Source organism: Haliaeetus albicilla, chromosome 6, assembly GCF_947461875.1.
Source record: "Haliaeetus albicilla chromosome 6, bHalAlb1.1, whole genome shotgun sequence".
Lineage (NCBI taxonomy): Eukaryota > Metazoa > Chordata > Aves > Accipitriformes > Accipitridae > Haliaeetus > Haliaeetus albicilla.
In genome coordinates, this window is record NC_091488.1 from 9,811,091 (window position 1) to 9,832,649 (window position 21,559).

General features: G+C 41.3%; 1 long non-coding RNA gene across 2 annotated transcripts in view; it reads left to right on the forward strand.

Annotated features, from left to right (window-relative positions):
* Window positions 1–21,559, forward strand: part of LOC138685639 (uncharacterized) — a 77,238-nt gene that overhangs the window by 26,652 nt on the left and 29,027 nt on the right. The window contains exons 2-3 of one of the 2 annotated variants that reach the window (XR_011324963.1): window positions 9,117–9,239; window positions 9,681–10,544. This is a non-coding gene — a long non-coding RNA (uncharacterized lncRNA). Of the gene's footprint in view, window positions 1–1,698; window positions 9,240–9,680; window positions 10,545–17,376; window positions 17,507–21,559 lie in introns of those variants that run through there. The other variant, XR_011324964.1, reaches the window with a different exon arrangement.

The following is a 21,559-nucleotide window of genomic DNA, read 5'->3' on the forward strand; positions in this document are numbered from 1 at the left end:
CAGATCTGCACTGCTGCGCTTACAGTAGCAGTTGCAGCTCTATCACAGCCGGCAGTGTGGGTATACCTTGATCTTTCCACTCCTTCCCCCTGCAGCGGGTTTGTCACCTAATTCAGAGCTCATTTATTAGTAGCTATCTTTCTTTCCAGGAACGCGTTTGCCATATGTTTATGTATACTTCTTTTTTCAAGGAACATGCAAAGACTAAGTTCTTAGGTGTTCTAGAAATACTGCAGATAAAATATAAGGATATATATACATGGGTAGAAAGGACTATCCTTTCACTTCATTACTCTCAGTATCTTTTCCCTCTGGGAAACCGCAGTGGTTTTTTTCAAACCGTGCTATGCCAAAGACCTTCCAGTGGCAATAGACACATCCTTAGGATAACAGCAGGAGCAGATGACTGCGACGCTGCAAGAGGGAAGAGGCGAAGGCAGCCCAGTTCCTCACCCTCCGAGCTGTCCTGTCCCTGCTGCCCCTGGAGTTTCTATTTCTATTTCTGCCCCTGGGACTTAGAAGCAAAACCAAGGGTTGCGTCTCTGTCTTTGCAGTTGCACAATAACATTTCCAGTAAGGTCCTTTCGTGGACTGAATTCTTATCTAAGATTTGGTGTCAGGGGGAATATATATTATATTATTTGCTATGTAATGACAGTAATTTTGAATATTAATTGCTTTTTCTACTTCCTGGCATTCAGGAGTCAGAAAGGACCAGAAGAAGCAAGAAAAGGGAGAAAAACCTCTTATTTTTCTTTGGGCAACAAGCTAACTTTTCTTTAAAAGTTCATGCTATATATATATTCTCATGTGTTTAGCTCAGGCAGCCTACATTTATTACAGAGACAGTGTCACCACTAAAATCTTTACAGTTTTGCCTTTGAGAGAAGATAAGATTACCATACCATTCCTTAGGTGTTCTCTTTCCTTAACTGGAGGAATGCCTTCCATATATTAATTACCTGCAAAAGCATTAATATAGATTTTAAATGTTGACAACTATAAAGTTTATAATCTTTGCATGTGATTAATTGCACTTTGGCACTGTGCATATAATGGGATACGAGTTATAGCAAATAATATTTCACTATTTGAAGCACGCTTCACAAAAATAATTGCTTTCCGTATTTGTGTGTTGGTCTAAGTAAGTGAACAATCTCAAAGCATAGGGCAAAGTCAAACAAAGCACCTTCAGCTGTGTCTGGAAGACACCACTGGAAAAAATAATTTGTATTGCTCCATTCTCCTTGGATGAGAGTAGATATGGAGTCTGTCTCTCCTTTGCTCTCTTCATTTTGTAGCCCTGCTCCCTTTCTTCATGCTGTCTCTTGTTGCTCCTTCTCTCCTGCTGGCATCAGTGTTATGTAGCTCTGTTGGGTGCAGTAAGAAAGATGATGTATACATTTATGTAGATATATACAAGTTATAAATTGGACAAAGGGTACTTTTACATGCCATCACTTGGAAGTTTTAGTCTGCTCCTGGTAGCTGTTTTCAGATAAGACACTACAGTTTAAAGGCATAATTTTTCTTCTTTTTTTCTGCAGCACTTCATATAATTCAATAAAGCTACAAGTTTGTTTTATTTAGTGTCAAAAAGTGCTGTATTTTAAAATGAATCTAACTTAGACTTTGAGGAGTCTCCAATGGCAACTCCCTGGAGTGGAAGCATATGATGGAGAGTGTTTGCAGAGCATTCAGCCGGTAGCTGTGTGCCCTCAGCACTCTCAGATTAAATGCCTACATGGCCTTTTGGTTGCTGTTGCATTATTGATGTGGATTGTGGTGAAAAAACCTGCCAGAAATGTGCAGAGCAAAGGTTGCTAGAAAAACACCGTTTTCTTGTCGTGCGACTTGTATATTTGCTTAAAGATGCTTTTGCAAGTATCTTTTAATGAGAAGAAAACACAACAATTACATGAACCAGTCATCTGTCAGGCTGGCAGTATGGACAGTCAAAAATTAATATAATTTAGATACGGGCTGTAAATGCCTGATAACAGTGATTTTAGATTGACAGTGTGCATTAATTTGCCTGCAGTCTTTTCTGTACAAGTTCCTGCTACATGATATCTGAGACTGACACCACATAACCTTTCTCATAGTTGCAATAGTCAATATTCTCCTGTTAAAATCAAGAATTCCTAAATAAAGGAGAAGAGGAAGCCATGGAGTGCACAGGAGCTTCTACCTGTCAAAAAGGCTGCATACAAAGCATTTCATACACAGGAAAAGAATTTCACAAATCAGTCCCATCTTCCGCATTGTTTAAGCAGCCAACTCATCGCTGAGCTGTGGCAATGGGGGGAAGAAAGAGAGGACAGCCACCGTGAGCAGACTGCAGCAGCACTTCCCTGCAGTGCTTTGTTTTTCTTGCCCACTTCATGCACCTCAAGTGAAGAAATAAAATTTAGGCCCTTCCAGGGTCTGCAGCCTGGTACATCTTTCTTACTCGTGCAAAAGTGTTGGGCACTGTGGGCGTTCTCTCTTCAAGATGCAAGTCACAAACCATCAAGTGTTTTCCCTACCTTCGACATGGCACCAGGAACTGACTTTCTGGAATGGGTCTACGTTCAAGAATGCACTTTTCCAGTTGAACTGCTGAACAAATATGCTCCAGCTGATGCACCCTCCAGGTTCACAGGCAAAACATGCCTAATTATTTCAGACAGGAAAAAAAAAAAAAGAGAAGGAAAGAATTAAATCTCAAAGTTAAAAAGAAAACTGAGAGATATATGGGACTAAATATGTCTCAGGACGTTCAGATTGGACATTAGGAGAAGGTTCTTCACCGAGAGGGTGGTCGGTCACTGGAACAGGGTCCCCAGGGAAGTGGTCATGGAACCAAGCCCGTCAGAGTTCAAGGAGCGTCTGGACAATGCTTTTAGTCATATGGTTTAGTTTTACATAGTCCTGCAAGGAGTTCTGCAAGGGATTTGGACTCAATGATCCTTATGGGTCCCTTCCAACTTGAGATATTCTATGATTCTATGATAGTAGGAAATGTTGAGTGATCTGGCACAGATTGGTCCCTGGTCTGAAAACAGAATGACTGTTTCCTCTCTATCTACCTATGATGTAGGAATAGGAATCTTCTCTTTTCAAATTAGTCACTGAAGATGGAGAAATCCAGCTGTTTATTTAAATAATCAAAACAATAATACACGTGAGATATGGATTAATATATCGGCAGAGTCAATATTGTGTACAAGTCACACTTTTATTCACCTGTATGTGGTAATATTCATATTGTCATCCATTTGTACTTTATTACTTCCAATGCTGGAATAGCCACTTAAGTCCCCTGCCATTTATTTTGTCCTGTAATTAGATGACTATCTTGTTGTTGTTTATAAAAGTGCCAGTGCCTTCGCATGAACTTGCAAACGTATTGGTTGCCTTTGTAGGGAAAAAATCCTTTCTATGAATGTTTACAAGGACCAAAAGCACTGTGAATATCAAAGCAAATTTCTGTTTTTCAATTCAGACTTACAATTGGAAGTACACTTTGGTATTGTTCGCCTAAGTCAAGCTAATATTTTTATTAAAATATCTTTGCTAAAGATATGAAAAAGATACATTTGTGAATCACTGGGTTGCCAGGCAAGATATGAAGGTGGAGGAAATAAAGTACTGTTTGATGGAGGGAAATTAAAAAACAAACAATGGAAGTGGCCAGGTTGTAGCTTTTACTTGTGTCACAAACAAAGCTGGATTGACATCGTTGGCTGCTATTTTAAAAAAGGCAGAGGGCAAAACTGTTTTCAGTTCCACCAGCAACCCCAATCAGCCTGGGCTTGTCTGGAGCAAGTCACAAGAGGGAAATGGCCTTTGATTTCAAGGATTTCTGAAGTACTGAGCACCTCTGAGCAGTTAACAGAGACTGTACAGGGGAATTATGCGGTGGACGCTATATTCTATTCAGTGCTTTCTAAAATGAAATCTGAAACATTTGTTGCTCTGTATTACACTGATACTTTGCAAGTTGTCCCCATTAGTGACATGACATCAAGAGAAGTCCACTGCTGACAGCCATTGCCAGGAAGCTGATCAGATGGTACAAGCAAACAAAAAATTTGGCTTTCTTACAATTTGAAGACAAAGAAAGGAGGCCAGGGAGCTGTGTGTTTGGTGAGATGTAAAAACTCAAGTTTGCTGAAGCCAGAAGCTGTATCAGCAATGAATTTAATTAGTTTAATCTCAAGTATTCTATTTTCTCCGTTTGTGTGTCTGCTGTAACCTATCATTATTCCCTGTGAAGATGCTTGGTTGAGCTGTCTTCTCCTCCACTGCTGTCATGGGCCACTTCCAGAGAGGAGACGTGTGGGATTTTTCCTCAGGCTAATCTGAGGGGAGTGCGGGGTTGAACCCGGGTTTCACTGGGCAGCACCAAGCACATTTGGGTGCTGAGTGAGACTGAGACGTCACAGGAGTGGGGTCTGGAAATCTCTATGAATACCAGAGAAACTAGATGCTGAGCACTCCAGAACCAGGTGATGGTTTTGTCCTGTCTATAAGCAGGACAGACCTTGAAGACAGGGAAACTGCAGGACTGTCCCACTTGCTTATACAGCAAAATCATATCTTGGTTGGTTACCTTAGATGCAAAGTTTATAAAGCACTTTGGGTATTTACTATAAGGTAAAAAGAAGTGGGAATTACAGGGCAAAGAATATGATCAGGAGTTACACACACTCAGATGTAAGAAATACTTTCCTGAAGAGTGCAGCTAAGCAATTAACAACACTCCCACACCCTGTTATAAAATGTGCTTGCATTTTGCAATTTGAAGCAGGGCTCATTACAGCAGAAGACGTTGAGCTCAGAATTGGCAGTACTAACAATTAGCACCTTAAAATACTGTCAGTTCCTCTTGAAGGAAAGAGACATTGATCCCCTGTGCTGTGGGTGTAAGGGATTTGTTACCTCCATCTCTCTTTCTCTAATCTGGCACTGTTGTTGCTCCGACTCAGGTAAGGAAATCACGGCATATATCTTTCTCACATTTGAAGTAAATGGTTTAAGTGCTCCGATGCTAGTTTTAACTATATTCCAGAAATAGTGGTCATTATTGCACACAATTTTTGTTGCAATAACCCACAGAGACCTTTGCCCAGACTGGTCGTGCTTGGGCTTTGTGCAGTATGAGCACGGGGTGATTGACAGCTCCTGCTCAAGAGAGGGTATGGTCCTGGAAGAAAGAAACCTGGAGGTCTGTGTCCTCATGTCACTGGCTGGCCATCCTGGAGGTTCACACTTAATTTTCTGAGGCTCTGGCTTTACATGGCTTGCTGGTATGTCAGTATCACAGTATTTTTGATTGCTTGTGGAAAAATACCCTCCTCTCCCTCCTCCTGGTGAGGTTCCGTCTCTGATCCCTGTTGGTTTCTTGTGTTTCTTGCTACAGAATGGCCATTGTCCCAGGCAATGTTGCAAATCCCTTTCACAGCACCTACTTCATGCCATTTTATAACCCATCCTCTAATCTCCCTTGCGTTCATTCCTTCAGATCAGGGAGGGAGATGCTCGCTCCCGAAGCGCAAGACTTGCAGGGACCACACCACAGGTGATCTCTGAGGGGCAGTGAACGTCGTTCCGGGTTCCTGCCAGGGTTTCAATACCTTTCCGTAAAGACTTATTTCAAACCTCACATTGACTTTGAAGATGCTTTTAAGGAGCACAAATTATTGAATAATATTTTAAATAAGGAAAACCTGATTATGTTCTATAAATATTAATCTCACAGTGTAATTGCTCTACTACTCTATTATATTACAATAAGCCTGCTGGTGTTGCAGCATTTTAAATAAGTGCTAGATGATTTAGTTTATTCTTACACTCTTCACAGCAACAATCTTCAGTCTGAAACAAGATTGCAATTTGCTGATTAAAGAAGTATCACCTAATCAAGTGAGATAGATTGAGGATTCTTTTTCTTTTGCACTTTTTTCTTTTTATTTACTCTTACTAAATGTTTCATTTTTGGAACTTCTTATGCCTTTTCTACTCTTGCTGTTTAAATGGCATTAATAAAATGTTCCTAACCTCATTCACCCAGAAAATATCACATATCCAAGGCACAGTATAAAATTTTGGTTTGGAAATGCTGGCTTTGAGAAACTACCCAGAGTGGCAGCAGTCCCTGAGGATGTAATCTGTTAATATGAGTTCTGATGCAGTAATGTTTCATATTTGTTTTGCTGGCTGTGGATGTGACTAGTTGGGAGCCATTAGGGAGGGGTTGCTGAGAGAATTGGATTATATTTAAAGCTAATTCTGCATCAAAATGGCCTCGATCAGTATATTGCAACTTATCTTCGGTAAAAATACCATGGTATCATTTGATTGACAGGGGGCATCTGGCTCTTCTCTCCATTCATGGAAGAGGAGCTATATGTAAGACATGAAGAGACAGCAAATTCAATGGGACGAATAAGGCCACAGCGGTTTTTGCTGGAGTAAAACAACTGAGTTGAAGCTGGTATTTGCTTTCTTCAGTCCAAATGGAGCAGTGGTGGAATCCATGCCAAGAGATGTGTTTCCCATCACATCTCATTCACTTTAGCATCTTATTAGTTGCAGTCAAATATTTTCATAACTCACGCCCGTGCTCTTAATGATCTTTTTTTCACACACAGCTGAAGTGAGAAATGAACCTACACATACAATGAAAGTGAGTTTTTACTTTTAAGTAGATGCTCTTATAAACATTCACGCACCATTTTTTGCCCTGTGGCCCGTGCTATTTTTCAGTCCCCACAGCCAAGCCCTTCTTGAAAGCTGACCACATATTATTTGGAAAAGATAATTGAAACTGGCCCTGTGGAAGTGACGCCGAATGAATTGGCTTGTTGGCATAGTGGAGTACCTAAGGCTTTTAATCTGTCCTTTTGGTAGGGCTTCTCATTATCTTTCCCATTCCTCTCTCTTCATATTCACCATGCTATAAATGCCTTCTTTTATCATCATATCGCAATTGCTGTAAGTACTGCAGAGCACTTCCCACATAAGACATCATGTAGCTTTTACAGATCTTAGTGATGACTACATGTCCACACACACGTGGACAACCTCACCGGAGAACCTTACCTTCAAGGTGGAGTTTGACCCAGATGTGAGGGCAAATGCAATCTAAATGAGTGGCAGGTAAATACCACAAAGCCATGTGCATAAGACTTAAAGTTGGTACCACTGTGGTCACTTTTGAAATTTCTTAGTTTCAAATTTCTTGGTATAAAATGTCTTTATAGATCTTTGCAGAACACCTGGCCTGATGGAGCCTTGTTTATGATAGCAGCTGAGTATGTTGCACACGTCAATGAAGAGGGATCAGCACAAACATTTGTGCAAGCAAAATGAGAGATGCACAAATACTCACAGGACGTGAAAGTGCTGTAGATGGGCTTAGAAATATGCCACAAAGATCACAGTCAATGTATTTTCTTTCCTTCTTTAAGGGCTTGCTCATATCTGTGTACCAAAATATATATTTTTTTTCTCATGGAATAGTTTGAATATCCCTTTATTAATCATTAAAACACTAGATTCTTATCTGGGGTATAGTTACATTGAAAACATGGGTATGAAGGGAGAGCAGAACAGCAATACACAGCCTAACAGTAAATTAACAAGATGTAGCGGTCTGGCAGCAGCAGTGCCAAACCCAGCCCAGTGTCATTGTCTCTGGTGATATCTGCCTTTTAATTTTAATGGACAATGTTTAATCAGCCAAATTATTTTAACTGTGAAAACTTTAAAATAAGAGAATTGAAAGTATCTTAACTGTTACTTACCACTGGCTTTCCAGCACATTGCTGTTAAAAACTAGGTAATTTTAACTCTATGGTGGCAACCTGCTGGTGACATGGGAAGGCAGATTGCTTTCTTAGGGTCAATTATGCTTTAAAAAATCTTTATGGTCAATGTAACAAGTGGGTGCAACTGCAGTATCACACATATTTATATTACTAACCACCTAGTAAATGCACGTATTTGAAAGCAGTTCTTTTGATCTTTTGCTCAGGGAGATCTAAGTGTCAAGTAGTGGATAAATATCCACTTTCTTTAAAAAGCAGTTTGTTAGTTTCTCTTGGAATGAAAGACTTCCCCAAATTCAAGCATGTTTCCTTGCTGCAGTTAAAAGCCAAGTGAACAAAACTGTATTTTTGAACTAATAAATCCTCTAAAAAGGAAATGTCATTAGTGTAATGAATACATTGAATGGTTGTTTGTTATAGACAATTAACCTCCATTAATTGGAGTGGTGTGCTCACAGAAGAAGGATTGTTTATTTGACAGAATGATTTTTTTGTGGGGAGAAGACATTTCAGATAACTTGCCAAAATAACTTCATCTCTGGCTGATGGCACTAAGTTACCGCGGGCAGTGCAAATGAAAGCTGTCTGGAGAGTTGCAGAAGGATTTCGCGACACTGAATGACCATGTAGTAAAACAGCAGGTGAAATTCAGTGCTGATGAGTAGAAAGCAGTGTAAATGGAGACTTTCTCCAAGCTTTACGTGTGCAACAATGGGGTCTGACCTAGCTATTTCGGCTCGGGAAAGAGCTTGGGCTGTAACAGGCAGTTTTATGAAAACAGCAGTGTTCAGCAGCAGGCAAGAGGTAAAAAGATAAAAGTCTGCCTGCAATTGCTGGCAGAGGCGCAAAGAACAAAATAGAGTTCACCGTTACGCTGCAGTGTGAATCCTCAGCTCGGCTATCTGCCGAATGCCAACCGTCGCCGTGCTCTCCCCGAATCAGCGTAGATATCCCTGTGTGAGCCCAGGGATCGAGCAGTGGGGTGATTCCCAGAACTGGGGACTGACCGCTGATCCCTACCACGGGAAGCACCGACCTCGAAGGGGCTGAGGGGGGTTCGAAGCCCACCTCCTGCCTACCCCAGCCCCCTCCCGTCAGCGTGCAGGGTCACCGCCAGGTCCGGTTTGCCCATTGGGGAGGTATTTTGCAGAGTTTGGGATGTTCATATGTGGAGATAAGGGGGAAGCAGTGTGTTACAGTTCCATCGAGAGCAGTGCCAGGGAGATGTCTAATCTTACAATCCTCTTACGTCCTTGGGAAAAAAATGTTACCGTCTCTGTCTCCCTCTATTTAATTTAGTGGCCTTCGGGGACAATTGCTCAGTCATAGAAAGATGAGTTTCAGAGACTGGAGCCCTGGTGCCACAAGCTTTCCTGCTTTTCCAACACTGGAGTCTGACATAGATGCAACGGAATGGAGAAGGTAGTAATTAATATGTTTTTTGCTATTGATTTTGCTTTTTCCCCTGCTGCTGGATCATTTTACTATCAGCTTTATGATTTTATTGGTAGATCTGCCTAGTTTCTTTCTTCTATGTTAATTTTTCCTTGTTTGGTGCTGCTATTTGTTATATCTCTGCTGTTTGTTATCATCACAAGTGTAAGGAAGGCATTATTATCTTTTTAAAACTTGTATTATCATTTACTGTTGCAGTTAATTCTTAGGCATACTGTATCAGTGTTGCTGCCTATTGTGAAGCCAATAAAATGCTAATGAAAAAGGGGCCAATTCTAAAGTGCTGCGATCAGTATGCAATACTTCTTACATGTTAACCTTTACCATATGGATTTAATATCACATCTGATTTACACCTAATAAAACAAGAGTCTGCCTCTAGAGTCATTCTGTCTTATTTTTTTTTAGTATGGAGCATTTTCCACTTCAGGTGTTACTGTACGTCACACTTTGCTCAAAGAGCCATCCTATGGCCTCACCCAGCTCCCCTTTCCCAACCATTCTGACTTCAGCAAAAAACTTCCTGACTTCAGTTATCTGCCAGTCACGGGCAAAGCTGGATCCCTTGTTCCAAACTCTGCTTGCAGTTCCAATGGTTTAACCTGGGGAAAAATGGTCTACCTAAACAGAAGTGCTCTGGGCTTCTGGAGTAATCAGCATGAACCTCTGCAACACCATCTCTAGTCTTCTCTGTAACGTTTTAACCAAACTCTTACACATTTCTGGCTGTGATCATCAGATTTAGTTTGCAACTTCGACACCTAGAAGTGGGCATCTTGCTCTCCTGATTTGTAAGCCTGTTCAACCCTACTAATTTCAGTGGGATCACGCGAGAGGTGATTGCAGGGCAGGTCTGGCCAGCTGGCCTTACTGCTAGCCTGCATGCCTCGATACTGCAGAAATGTTTCCCTGGAATTTACTACGTAAGGAGCATATCCCATGGCTGCTTCCTTGTAGACAGTGGTGCAGCTAAATGATGGAATATGTTTACAACCAGTACATCCTATTTCAGACCCTGGGTCTTTTTTAATAGATATTCTGTGTTTTTCCTCTTCAGTGTTTTGATTTGTCTCTTTAGGTTATAACACTTCAAATGATGACTGCATTAAAAAGATATGTATTGATTTTCTTCTCTTTGATTAATAAACATTTAACTCCAAGCCACCTGTGCTCTGGTAGCAGTGGAAAGGTATTTCAAAATGGTGACAACAGTTGCATCACAAGGTATATTCCTCCCTGATATGCCAGGGCTCTATTGCCCGAGGGGAAGGTACTCCTGGGCCCTAGCAAAGCTCATACCACAAGTCCAGGATACCTGTATTTTTTCAGAACAGTGTTTCCCACCCACAAATCCCTGCCTATAAATGTGGTACCCACAGAGAAGTAGGTCCCTGTCTCCTCCAGACGTTGATCTCAAACACTGTGCGTGTGCCGTGTGTAGGCAGAAAATCCAGAAGCAAGTGAGAAGGTTGGTTTGCAGCCTGCTGTTACCACACTTTCGTGTCAAGCCGCAGTACCTGTGGGCACAGCGCGTGGGTGTGGGGGACTGCAGCAAGATGAGGGCCTTGCTGGAGTACTCCTGCAGAACCGGAGCAGGCAAAAGGCATCCCATTTGGCATGCATGTTCTCTGAGGAGTCAGTCCCCACCAGCTCCAGCCTCTCATCTGTATTCAAAGTTCCCTGTCTAGAGAATTAACTCGCTCCATAGAACAGGCTAGATGCAAAGTATAACACGCACGCGCTGCGGGCAACTGGGATTTCAGGACCGTGGTTGAAAATGGGGAGTGCTCCGCCTGGACAGCACGGATGTCTCAAGAACTCATGTCTGGGCACCTCATGCATCCTTCCAGGATGCTTCTGTCCGAGATCAGGCAGTACCCAGTGAAGCAGCTGGAACAGGGTTTGTCTCACCCGGGCCACAGCTGTGGACTTCCCTGCTGGTCTGCTTGAGACAGGAACCTCCAGGGATTTTACCTACTGTTTTGAGGGGAATGAAAGGCTGCTTCAGGAGCTCCACACGTTTTGTGGGCTTTGACTTTTACATTATTTTCCATTCATTCACCTTCTTCACTTCTTTTCGGAATGGTACTATCTATGATTTTCTCCTCTGTAGGCCTTACACACCACTACAGAGGCAAACAAGAACTAGCTTAATTCCTAGCATACTCATCTATTCTCTTTTCTTCCAGCTTCCTCTGAGCTCTGTATCACACCTGACCACTCACCCTGTTAGGAGTCAAAAAAATTGTGAAGACTTAGAAAGTACTAAGACCCAATTATTTAAGTTGTGCTACTGAATGATAGACTGAAAAGCAAGATGCCTGGAGTGCATCAAAGGCCTAGTGAAGGTCTATAGAGATGCCTGTGTTATTTTAGGAAAAAATATGTGCAGCCTAAGTAATGTATAACTACTGCATTTCAAGATCTATGGCATGAAGAGAACACAGGGTGCTTCTAGTGACAGGAGCTTGAGAGCATCCTTGGCAGAGGAATAAAGTGACTAACTACAAAGCGTATGATATTTCCATGATGGAAGATGATAATCACTTGGAGAAGCACTATAAAACGGATAAGGGACAGGGTAAATGTAGATGGAGAGGAGCCGTAGGATTGAGGTGCTGGACAGCGAGGTACCTCCGTGGGCTGTGCAAGACCCTGTACCCCGTGCTGCGCTTGGGGTCTGCCCTCGGCGGGGGAACCTGGGGGAAGGTCTTGTGTCAAGCTGGGCAGCTGGGCAAGGCGAAACACGCATTGTCCCTGCAAGAGAGGGGTTGGAAAAAGGCTTGGAGCTGCCCATCCCTTGAGCAGCTGCCCCAGGGATGCCAGCAATCTCAGCAGTGCCCTGGGCCGTGGGGGAGGCAGCTTTGGGAAGACGGCCACCACTTCAGACGTGGCTCTGCTGGGTGGCTGCAGGTCATGGTGGCAGCTCTCCAGGACATGTGGTACCAGCACCTCCTTGAAAAAGCAGTACGTGGAAGGGCTTCTGCAGGTCTGAATCGGTCCTTGCCTGACAACCCGGAGTGGCTCATGGCAATCTCCGAGACCAATAAATCCTCTCCCAGACCTGTCTCAAGTGCCTGGGATATTGCCGTGACCTTGGGGTCTCTGATGTCAAGCGTGGGCTCACAGTGTGAGAGCAGAAATAGGTGGCTGATTGTGCCTCTTGTTCCCCCCAGACTTCTCAGACAGGCAGTGAGGACCAAGCCGCACTCTGAGACCAGAGAGGTTAGTGTTACATGAGGCAGAGTCATATTATTTAAGTGGGCATCAGTGGAGCCCGAGATACTGATTGTACGATGTCAGTAATGAATTAATTCTTTACGGCCAGAGGTGAACACGAGAAAAGCACACAGGAGGCCAGGCAAGCCCCGCACAGCCTTTGTGGCGAGAGGCAGGAGCCGTTTCAAAGTGATAAACAGCTGAAAGCTGTCCTGGCGTTAATGCAGCCGCTGAGAGAATTTCTCCTATGGTAATCTATGAGTTTCATAGCCCAACACTCCATTACTTATTTATAGATTTATAGCTCTTCCCCCTCCCTCCCCCCAAGCATCTGGCTGCTGTATATGAAACACACAGTTGCAATTACAAAATGTCTTCTGAAAAACTACCACCCTTGTCATCCGCTGCTGCGCGTCGGGGTAGCAGGCAATTGCAGACTTTGCACGGTACTTGTTGGTTTGGCACCCGTGGGCTCAGGAGCACCCGCTAAGCACCCAGGGCCGGACCAGTGCCATCCAGGGCCCACCCCACACTCTGGCTCAGCTTGTACCAGAGCTGGGACCAGTTGCTGTGCCAGGGCACAAAATGGGACCTGTGGGCAGGGACCTTTTCCTCTGGCAGTAGTAACAGAAGCCTTTGTTGCACCTCAGAGAGACACAGCTGGCTTTGGTCCTCCCTACCATTCATGTCAGAAGTAGAAATAGATCAGTTAATATATTTTGGGTCTGCTGCGTCATTTTCTCCCGCGTGCAGTTTTTTTTTGTTAGGCACTGAGGCGATAATCCTACACGTGGCAATTTACTCCTCTCAGGGACCACGTTTTGGGCTGTCTCTGGGCTGGGGCGGTATCGCTGCATGTGTTGTGTAGGGGTGTCTTTTAAATGATTTTGCACATGTATTTTTAATTTTTGAGTTACATCTGAGCTGTATGTTTCGCTGACTGCAGAAGCTGGGATCTTCTTTGGAGCGGTGCGAGGGGAAAGGCAGCTCCGGGACCGCGGAGGATATCGGGATACTGGCATCTCCTGATGCAGTCCTAGGACTTCCCAGAAACAGGGAAGCAAAGCATTGCTGCTGCTGTGAGAGATTCAATGAGAAAAACGAACTTCTGAAGATAAATGTGTTACATATGTAGTAGGAGTTTGGGAGGGTAACTGGTACCTCTAATAACAGCCAGAAGCAAACAGATAGCTATGAGAGAGTACAGTGCACGCTTATGTGTACCACAGTAGGTCAGGCACATTATGTTTTCTGCCAGACAAGATTTCTCTATATGTTTCAAAGATAGCCCCAAGAAAAGTGGTTTTCAGTAGTCAAGACGCGAAGCTAAAAATGCAAAGAATAAAAACTGCACAGTCACCGGCAGAAGTCAACACTCGCTACCTGTTATCACATTGTATTTCTGATGTGTCTCTATTATTTCCACACGTGCTGAAGTGCAGAGATCTTGGTTATGGCAGTTCCTTTTGTTGCAGCGTTGATGGGGGGTTCAGGGGCCCTGACATCCAGCTGATACCTGGTTCCTCAGAGCAAGTGCAGAGGCTTTAGGAGCAGCTGCCTCATATTATTATATTTTACCTTGCAAGTGCTTCGGTTGAGATGTATTATCCTGCAAAGCTCTTTGTCATTTTAGCACTTCTGCCTCATCTGCTTTTGTGTTCTCATTGAATATATTTGTGGTGGCTAGGTGTTACTGCTGGCGTCTTTGTGTTTTTCTGAAGCTGAAGGATACCACTTAGGTCTGTAGATATATACTTCTTTTCTTTTTCTCCAATATGTTTTTAGTGATTAGTTTTAAAAGATATCAGACTTGTCTTTAAAGATTATTGCAGAACTGTTCTGATGCTGTTGACAAAATTGCTATGCCATATTCTTCTATGGTTGAGTCAGTACCTCATAATATTTTACAAAGATTCTGTTCTATTTAAGTGGATTTGATTTTTCTGTTGCCCATTAACTTCCCACGTATTTTTATATAATGGTTTCACTTACAGAATAATTAAAAGATTATTAAAAAAAATAAAAATAATCCTGTTTCTAGTCTAGGCAGGTTTGCAAGTGTTAGTAGAAAGTTCAATGGCAAGAGCTGAGTCAAATCTAAAATCCTTGATTAGCAGCTTTAATCCTACTCTAAAAGGAACTACACAGAGAGATAGCTCTCTGCACCTGTCAAAACCTCTATCGTAGTCATCATTTTATTTATTTTACCACATTATTCAAGTCCTTTAAATTCAAGTCTTCTGCACAGAAGAGCTGTGTCTCATCACGCCGTGGGGTGAGTAGGTGAGATAAGCCCATTTTTCTCTAAGGAGGTGTTTCAGTAGGAGAAATAATCAGTGGAGGAAGAGAATAATTTCCTAAGTTTCGATGCTTTTGTTACACGACTGTCATCTTTAAAATTCAAGAGTTCCATCTAGAGGAATCCTATTTCATGAGCTTGGTTTTGCTGGCCTTTTAATGTGTGTCATGTTTGCTGGCTGAAAACAGATTTATTCATTCTTTTTTCTCATTTTTCTTTGTTGGATACCTATGAATTCCATTGTTTCTTCCTGGCAGTTTTTGAAACAACACTTTAACATCAGTATTCCCTGCTTACACTTAAGATACCGTTTCCATGTTTCTGTTTATCGAGCGTGCTGAAGAGAGAAATTCTGTTCATGTCTGACTGTCACTTATGAATTTGTAGCCCAGAAAGTTACAAGGCTCAGATTTTCCCACCAACAGAAATAAAATATATCCTTAAGCAAAAAAATATTTAGAGTAGCTGAACAGACTCTGGCAACAGTGAAACCATGTAATAATATAGAAAATATTGAATGCAGACATATCCACTGAGAACTAATATTTCTGCAAATAGACATAAATCTTTGTTCAGTTTGTTTTAGGAATCCCTGTTCCCAAGTCTTTTTTTCTTAATCTGTAGAGAAATCTGGAAAAAAAATCCAGCTGACATGCCAGCACAAGCAATTTGCTATTATCTTTTGGGGTTAGGAGTCAAATTCCTGTTGATCTAATGAACCTTTTAGGCCCTTCTGCAGCTCAGATACTCCAGTTTATCTTTTCCAATATTCTTTGTTTGTCAGACAGAGATAAAATACCTTGGTAATGTTTAATAATGAAGTCTCATATCTAAAACTATACTAGGATGATCTTTGTATTCAGATGTGTGGAATTTGCCTAAGACAGAAGCCAGCTTCCTAGGTGTCAGAGAGAAAAGTTTTAGCTTTCAAAACCACAATGGCAAAAGGGTGGCATGGTGCCACCGATGGAAATGAGCTGAAGAAATCCCACCATTTATGCCGCAAACCCTGAATCTTGCTATTGTAGCTTAACTTGATTAAAACAAAGCAAAACAAAGCAAGACAAAACCACTTTAAGCTTTCCTGTGGTTCTACTTTCCCAAGCAAAATTAACCGTACCTTCAAAATTCATACCCATGCTAAGAGTGTAACAGCATTCCTATGCTGTATGATCTTTACTGGTACGACTGTATTAGCAAAGCCTTCATGCTTAAGTTCTGATCACTTTTTAAAGAAAACCCTTTGATGTGTCCTTAAAAAATAACTATAGCAGAGGTGTAGTGTGTGTGGGTGCTATACTAAAAAAACTGAGGGCAGGGCAGCAAGGTTGAGACCGTAAAAGCAAGTTACCCAGGCTATGTCTGTATGGCTCAGTAAAAGAAAACTAAGGGGGCACTACAGCTGAGTTATGTGGAATAGGCTGAATTTATAATGCTTAGAGCTAGTCCCTTAGTAGCAGATCTGTGTTGGAATTATCTGACTGAAACAGTCCAAAACAGAGCTTGCAAGGCAATGACCTAAGAGTTAACTAGTATGAATGATCAGAAGGCCAGTGATTACACTGGATCTTTGGTTATCTTTTACTTAGAAGTATAGACTTCCCTTTAAAGACATGGCTCATGTAAAAAAACATAGGTACCTTTGAACACATAAGCAACATGAATTCAGCTGAGCACAGCAGGTAAATTGCTTTTCTCCACTTACATTTTTTTTCGTTCAAGCTCAAGGTAACATGAATTAATTTTTACCTAATTATCTAACTTTACCCAATTAATTAGAGGTCAGATCATATTTCTAATTTTCAACCTAAGGCTTATTTCAATTTTGATTATGTTGTACAAAAAATAGAACTTCTTTACAGCATTGTCTTTAGCTTCTTTCTCTGCCAACATCTTTTGAAATTTTTAGATGTCATTAGGAAGACAAATTAAGGTCAATTTCATAACCTCAGGCTTAAATTTGTTTGTATTTTTAATGAAGCCACATTGTGGTATGCAATCACAAGGAACATTATCTAATCTGACACCTGCAACCTTGTCTTTGTCAATGCTGACTTTGGAGTTTATTGTAGTTTTCCTCAACTTTCTCCCTCTTCATTTTGTGACTAGCTTTGTAATTAGGTAATTTTAGGAATTCAGCAGAGGCAAAATGTAAGTTTTCATGATTTTTACTACCTGTTATACTGTGCTTATGAGATGATAACCACATGGATATTTCTAAACAATTGGGTGTAATGAACTGTGGTGAGGAGTTTGCTTAGAAGATATTTCATAGTCTGCTTAAAAATGTGGACAGCTTTACAAAGATGCCCAAGGACTGCTGAAGTCTTTTGCTCCTCAGAGTGTTCAGAATTGGCTAATTACACAACAAAGCCAGGACCAAACGCTTAGGTTTAGCCATGGAAGTGGCTAAGAGTGGACAAAGTCTTCCTCGGTCTTTTTTGATTTACAGTTCCTTTCAACTTGCCAGCGTAAGGTGGAATCCTTCTACAGTGAATTTCATCCCACAGACTAGGGAATTGTTTTTCTTGGTTACCTTGCAAAACCCTGTCAAGAACTAATTCATATCTGCCTCTGGGTCTGCAGGTCTCACGCTGAAAAACACTTCTCTGTGACCAAAGAGGAGAGCTGGTGACTACAATGAGTTTTGAATGGCAGATGATATACCTTGGGTGGTGAGGTTTCTGAAGTAGACATCTCAGTTAGGTATCTCAAGGTAGGTGGAATGAGTACAGGATAAAATACAGAGGTAGAAACTTGAAGGAAATGTTCATAATTTTTTGAGCCAATACTGGCGGAAATACTATCTCCTTAATATTCCACTTGAAACAGGAGAAACAAACTCTGAAAAAGTCATCGTAAAGAAAAATCTCAGCATTGGCAGTCAGTCATTAATTTCAAGAGTAGGACCTTCCAGTCTTTGCCAGGGCCACGATCTGATGCTGTGGCCTTGTAGTTAAATGCTACTCTGTACAATCTGCACTAAAACCCAGGGACTATGTTCTTGTTTGCTCCTCACTGTGCTATTGAGGTGGTGAAATTATGGTTCAGTGCCAGCAGAACGCCAGATTAATGGATATGTCCAAATGTATGCAGAAATAAGTTGCTCAGCGAAGGTCGTCTATTTATTGCACATATATTTGGTTTACTCACTAAGCATAATTTAATCTCACAAGTAATAATATTTGCACAGCGTAATTTCAGAAAAGACTGTGATCCATAAAGAACTTCCCAAACAAGATAACTGTAAAGCAGATTTAATTGCAAGAATTTATTGTTCTTCAAAACAATGGGGCTGTTTAATAAAGGTGAAACGAGTACTAAAAATCCAGGAAGCAGGGAGTGCAAAGTCTACAACACCCTTAGTTTTACCCCCGTGTCCGTACATGCTCACCATCCATCAGCTGAAGTTCCTAACTAGCTGTCACATGAAATGTCACTCCAGAGTATGTGCATTTGCTTTTTGCATGATGGTACTTGCACTGAAACTTACTGTCCATTAAATGTTAAGTTGTGGTATAAACTGAAAACAACTCCAACCCAGAGAAGCATTTAAATATACTTTAACAATTAAGTTAAGCATAATTTAAGTGCTTTCTTAGTTGGGACCCAGGAACTGAGCTTTGAATCTCCCATGCCCGTGACTCGTTATATAGAAGCCCAATTTTTTTTAAGGCAGTAAACAGCTGATTGGTGCAAAGTGCAGACTGCCCTCATCTGAACTGTGAAGAAACCTCAGGAAGATGGACTGATGCTTCCATAAATAGAGAGCAGAAAATGGATTTTTTTTCCAGTGGAAATTTAATCAAGGTGGAAACATTGCATGGGAATGTGCAGTTTTCAATGTAATTTTCTTTAGAAAATAAAATCAACAATTCAAGTATTTTTACTGCTGAGTCTTGGACTCTCAATGCTTAAAGGGAAAGTTTTTTACATGAACACACATATGGGATCAGGCTACAGCTGGCATTTGAAGGAGAATGAATGAATTAGTAGAGGCTACCAAATATAATTTATAACAAATTCCCTTCCTGAGAAAGCAGCAGAATTTAAACGATTGCTTGAGTATATTCATTGCCAACATCTGCCAAGAATATTCATAAAAGGAGATAGGCTAGAGGTGGATTTCAGGATGATCTTTAGAGGCTGAGGTCTTCACTTTGCATTAGATAGATACAAGGGCAGAGATAGGGGACTTCTATGTAAATTTGATTAATATAAGTCCCCAGACATATATAATGTATCTCCAGCCATCAAAGTATGATAGAACTAGAAATAGGACAGGTGATGTATTCGTACCCTTTCCCTAAAGTTCTCATGGGGTTATACTGAGTGCAGAGATCACTTTAGTAACAAATCCTCCCCAGGGCTCTTGACAAAAAATATTCCATGTCTTCATTGTCAGCTTGGCCAGTGAGAAAACTTCTGTTCAATTTTGTCTATTTTGGACAATGAATGGGCAAAACTTTCAGTATGAAAGGTTACAAATTGCTGATTTTGTGTTCTGAAAAAGCAGTTCCTCTTAAAACCTGCAACTTCCAAATATTTTCCTCTGACTGGGAACTAACCAAGGAGCAGTGTAGAGAAAAATGTGCTGAAGCATTCTAATGAAATGAGCTTTAAATAAAAAATTGTTCTGGAACCTTAAATAATGGGTCACTACCGTTACTATATTATTATTTACTTACAGATCAGATGACTGTTTATTTTTGCCTTAGCATAGTATGGCTCTCCTTGGCTACAAAAGCAAAATATTGATGAGTCAGGTAGCTAAAACAAGATGCAGAATGCAAGATGCTTCAAATAATGCCAAACATTTTATGTAAGATCTATCTAATTAGAGATTAGTTCCCTACTTAGTAGCAGACAACAGATGTCTCCAGAAGTAAAGTACCTTTTCTTTCATCAGTTTTATCTACATAGGCTGGATCTGGATCCTGACCATGTAGATTTATTTTCAGTAGTAGTAGGTATAGTTATACATGTTGTATAATTATATATCATATATACTTAGGTGAATTTCCCTCCTTTTAATTGAACTAATTTTGAACTAGTTCTTGTCTTATCTTTTGGCACTTCAAAATGAAAAATATAATAACAATAGTAATAGCAATAACAATAAGGAGCTTCGTCTTAGAGGTCCATACAGACTTTAAAACATGGATAGAAGACAACCATTTTCACTTTTTCTGCATTTGGCTTTGTTTCAACTTTGGAAATTAGCTGATAGGGTTACAGATTAACATAGACCACCCAGAAAGTTGCATACCACCAACTAAAACTCACCTAAAGTAACCCTGATGTTGTACAGCAGCGTCTTTCAGATGGAAAGACTGCCAGAGCAGGAGGACGACGAAGACTAGCTGGGAACTCTGTGAAACTACCAAGCAAAGACCTTCACCTCCAGATCTGAAGCCAGTGACTGATGCCTGTGCTTGCCTGACCTTTGCTAGTGGAGGGAGTCAGGATCCTGCATTTACTCTGACATGTTCAATAGTGTAGCCAGCTGCAATGGTCTTTTTTTTGCCCCCTGACACATTGCTGACCCTTTAGCACTATTGGAAGAGGTTTTGTGCTCAAAGGCAGATGTAAGTACATTCAATGAAAATGCCTTCACAGGCCTGAGAAGCTCTTCAGTGTTTATTCTCTCTGTTTTGACATTAGGTACTTCACCTCATCTGTTTTGCCAGCTGCCTTGAAGAGATGTGTTTCTGTAATGGCTTATCCTGTAAGTTAAACGGCAACAGTTAAAGCAGATCCGTTGTGGTATGAGTTGCTTTGCATTGATACACATCAGAAGGTCATTAAAATCCAAATGGCAGTAGTTGAAAAGCTCACTGGCCCAACAGGTACTGAGTTTTGATATCACTGGTTACTCATTAGCAATTTTCAAAGGTGGGCTTTTCAAAGTAGAACTGTCATTTGAAAAAGTAAGCAGGCCAGAGGATCTCAGAACATGTTGTTACAGGTTTTTAGCTTCTTGCCATTGTGTTTGGACAAGTATCTCATCTTCTCCTAGCACCACGCAGGTCACTGGCTGCAGCTGAAATAGCAGAAGCTGATCCCTCTCCTGCTCTTTGAAAATTTGCCTGCTCAATGCAAATATTAGAAGGGTAACACGCAGCTTTATTCCTCTCCCAAAACATGTGGGAAAAACATTTTTTTTTTCTGGCAGTCTTTTCCACTTTTTTTGTCATCTTCTCTGAGGTATTTAAAAAAGTAATCCAAAGGATATTCAAAGCTAACAACAGTGAGAAGGAGCAGAACGCTGCTAAGGCTTTAGATGTTCCACGCCAGGTCCTTGTGGCATTAACTGATGAATCCCCACAGCACTTCCAGAACTGCAGCTTGTACTAAACATTTTATTGTCTGGACCCCATCATATATTATAAAAATCAACACACATTCAAAGTAACTGATCAGTTTATGTGATGTACGGGGCTAGCCAGCTGGTGGCTGGAAAGTGTGGGAACCAGGGATCTGACTTCAGGTCTGTGTGAGAGTTGTTATGGCTTTTCTATGTTTCCTGTTGCCTGAAGTCCTTCTGAGTATGGATACACGTCAGAGCAAAACACAGACATGCACCAACCCGTCATGCATTTCTGTCATTTGTAAAAAAAAGCCTGGCAGGCTGAGCAGAGTCATGGTGTGCTGCAGACAAGCAAAGAATGAGGACTACAGGGCTCATATCCTGGGCTATGACAGCAGCACCCAGCTAGTAAGCCTAGACACAGCTAGTTACTGTAGGACAGGTCCTTTTTCCTCTGTT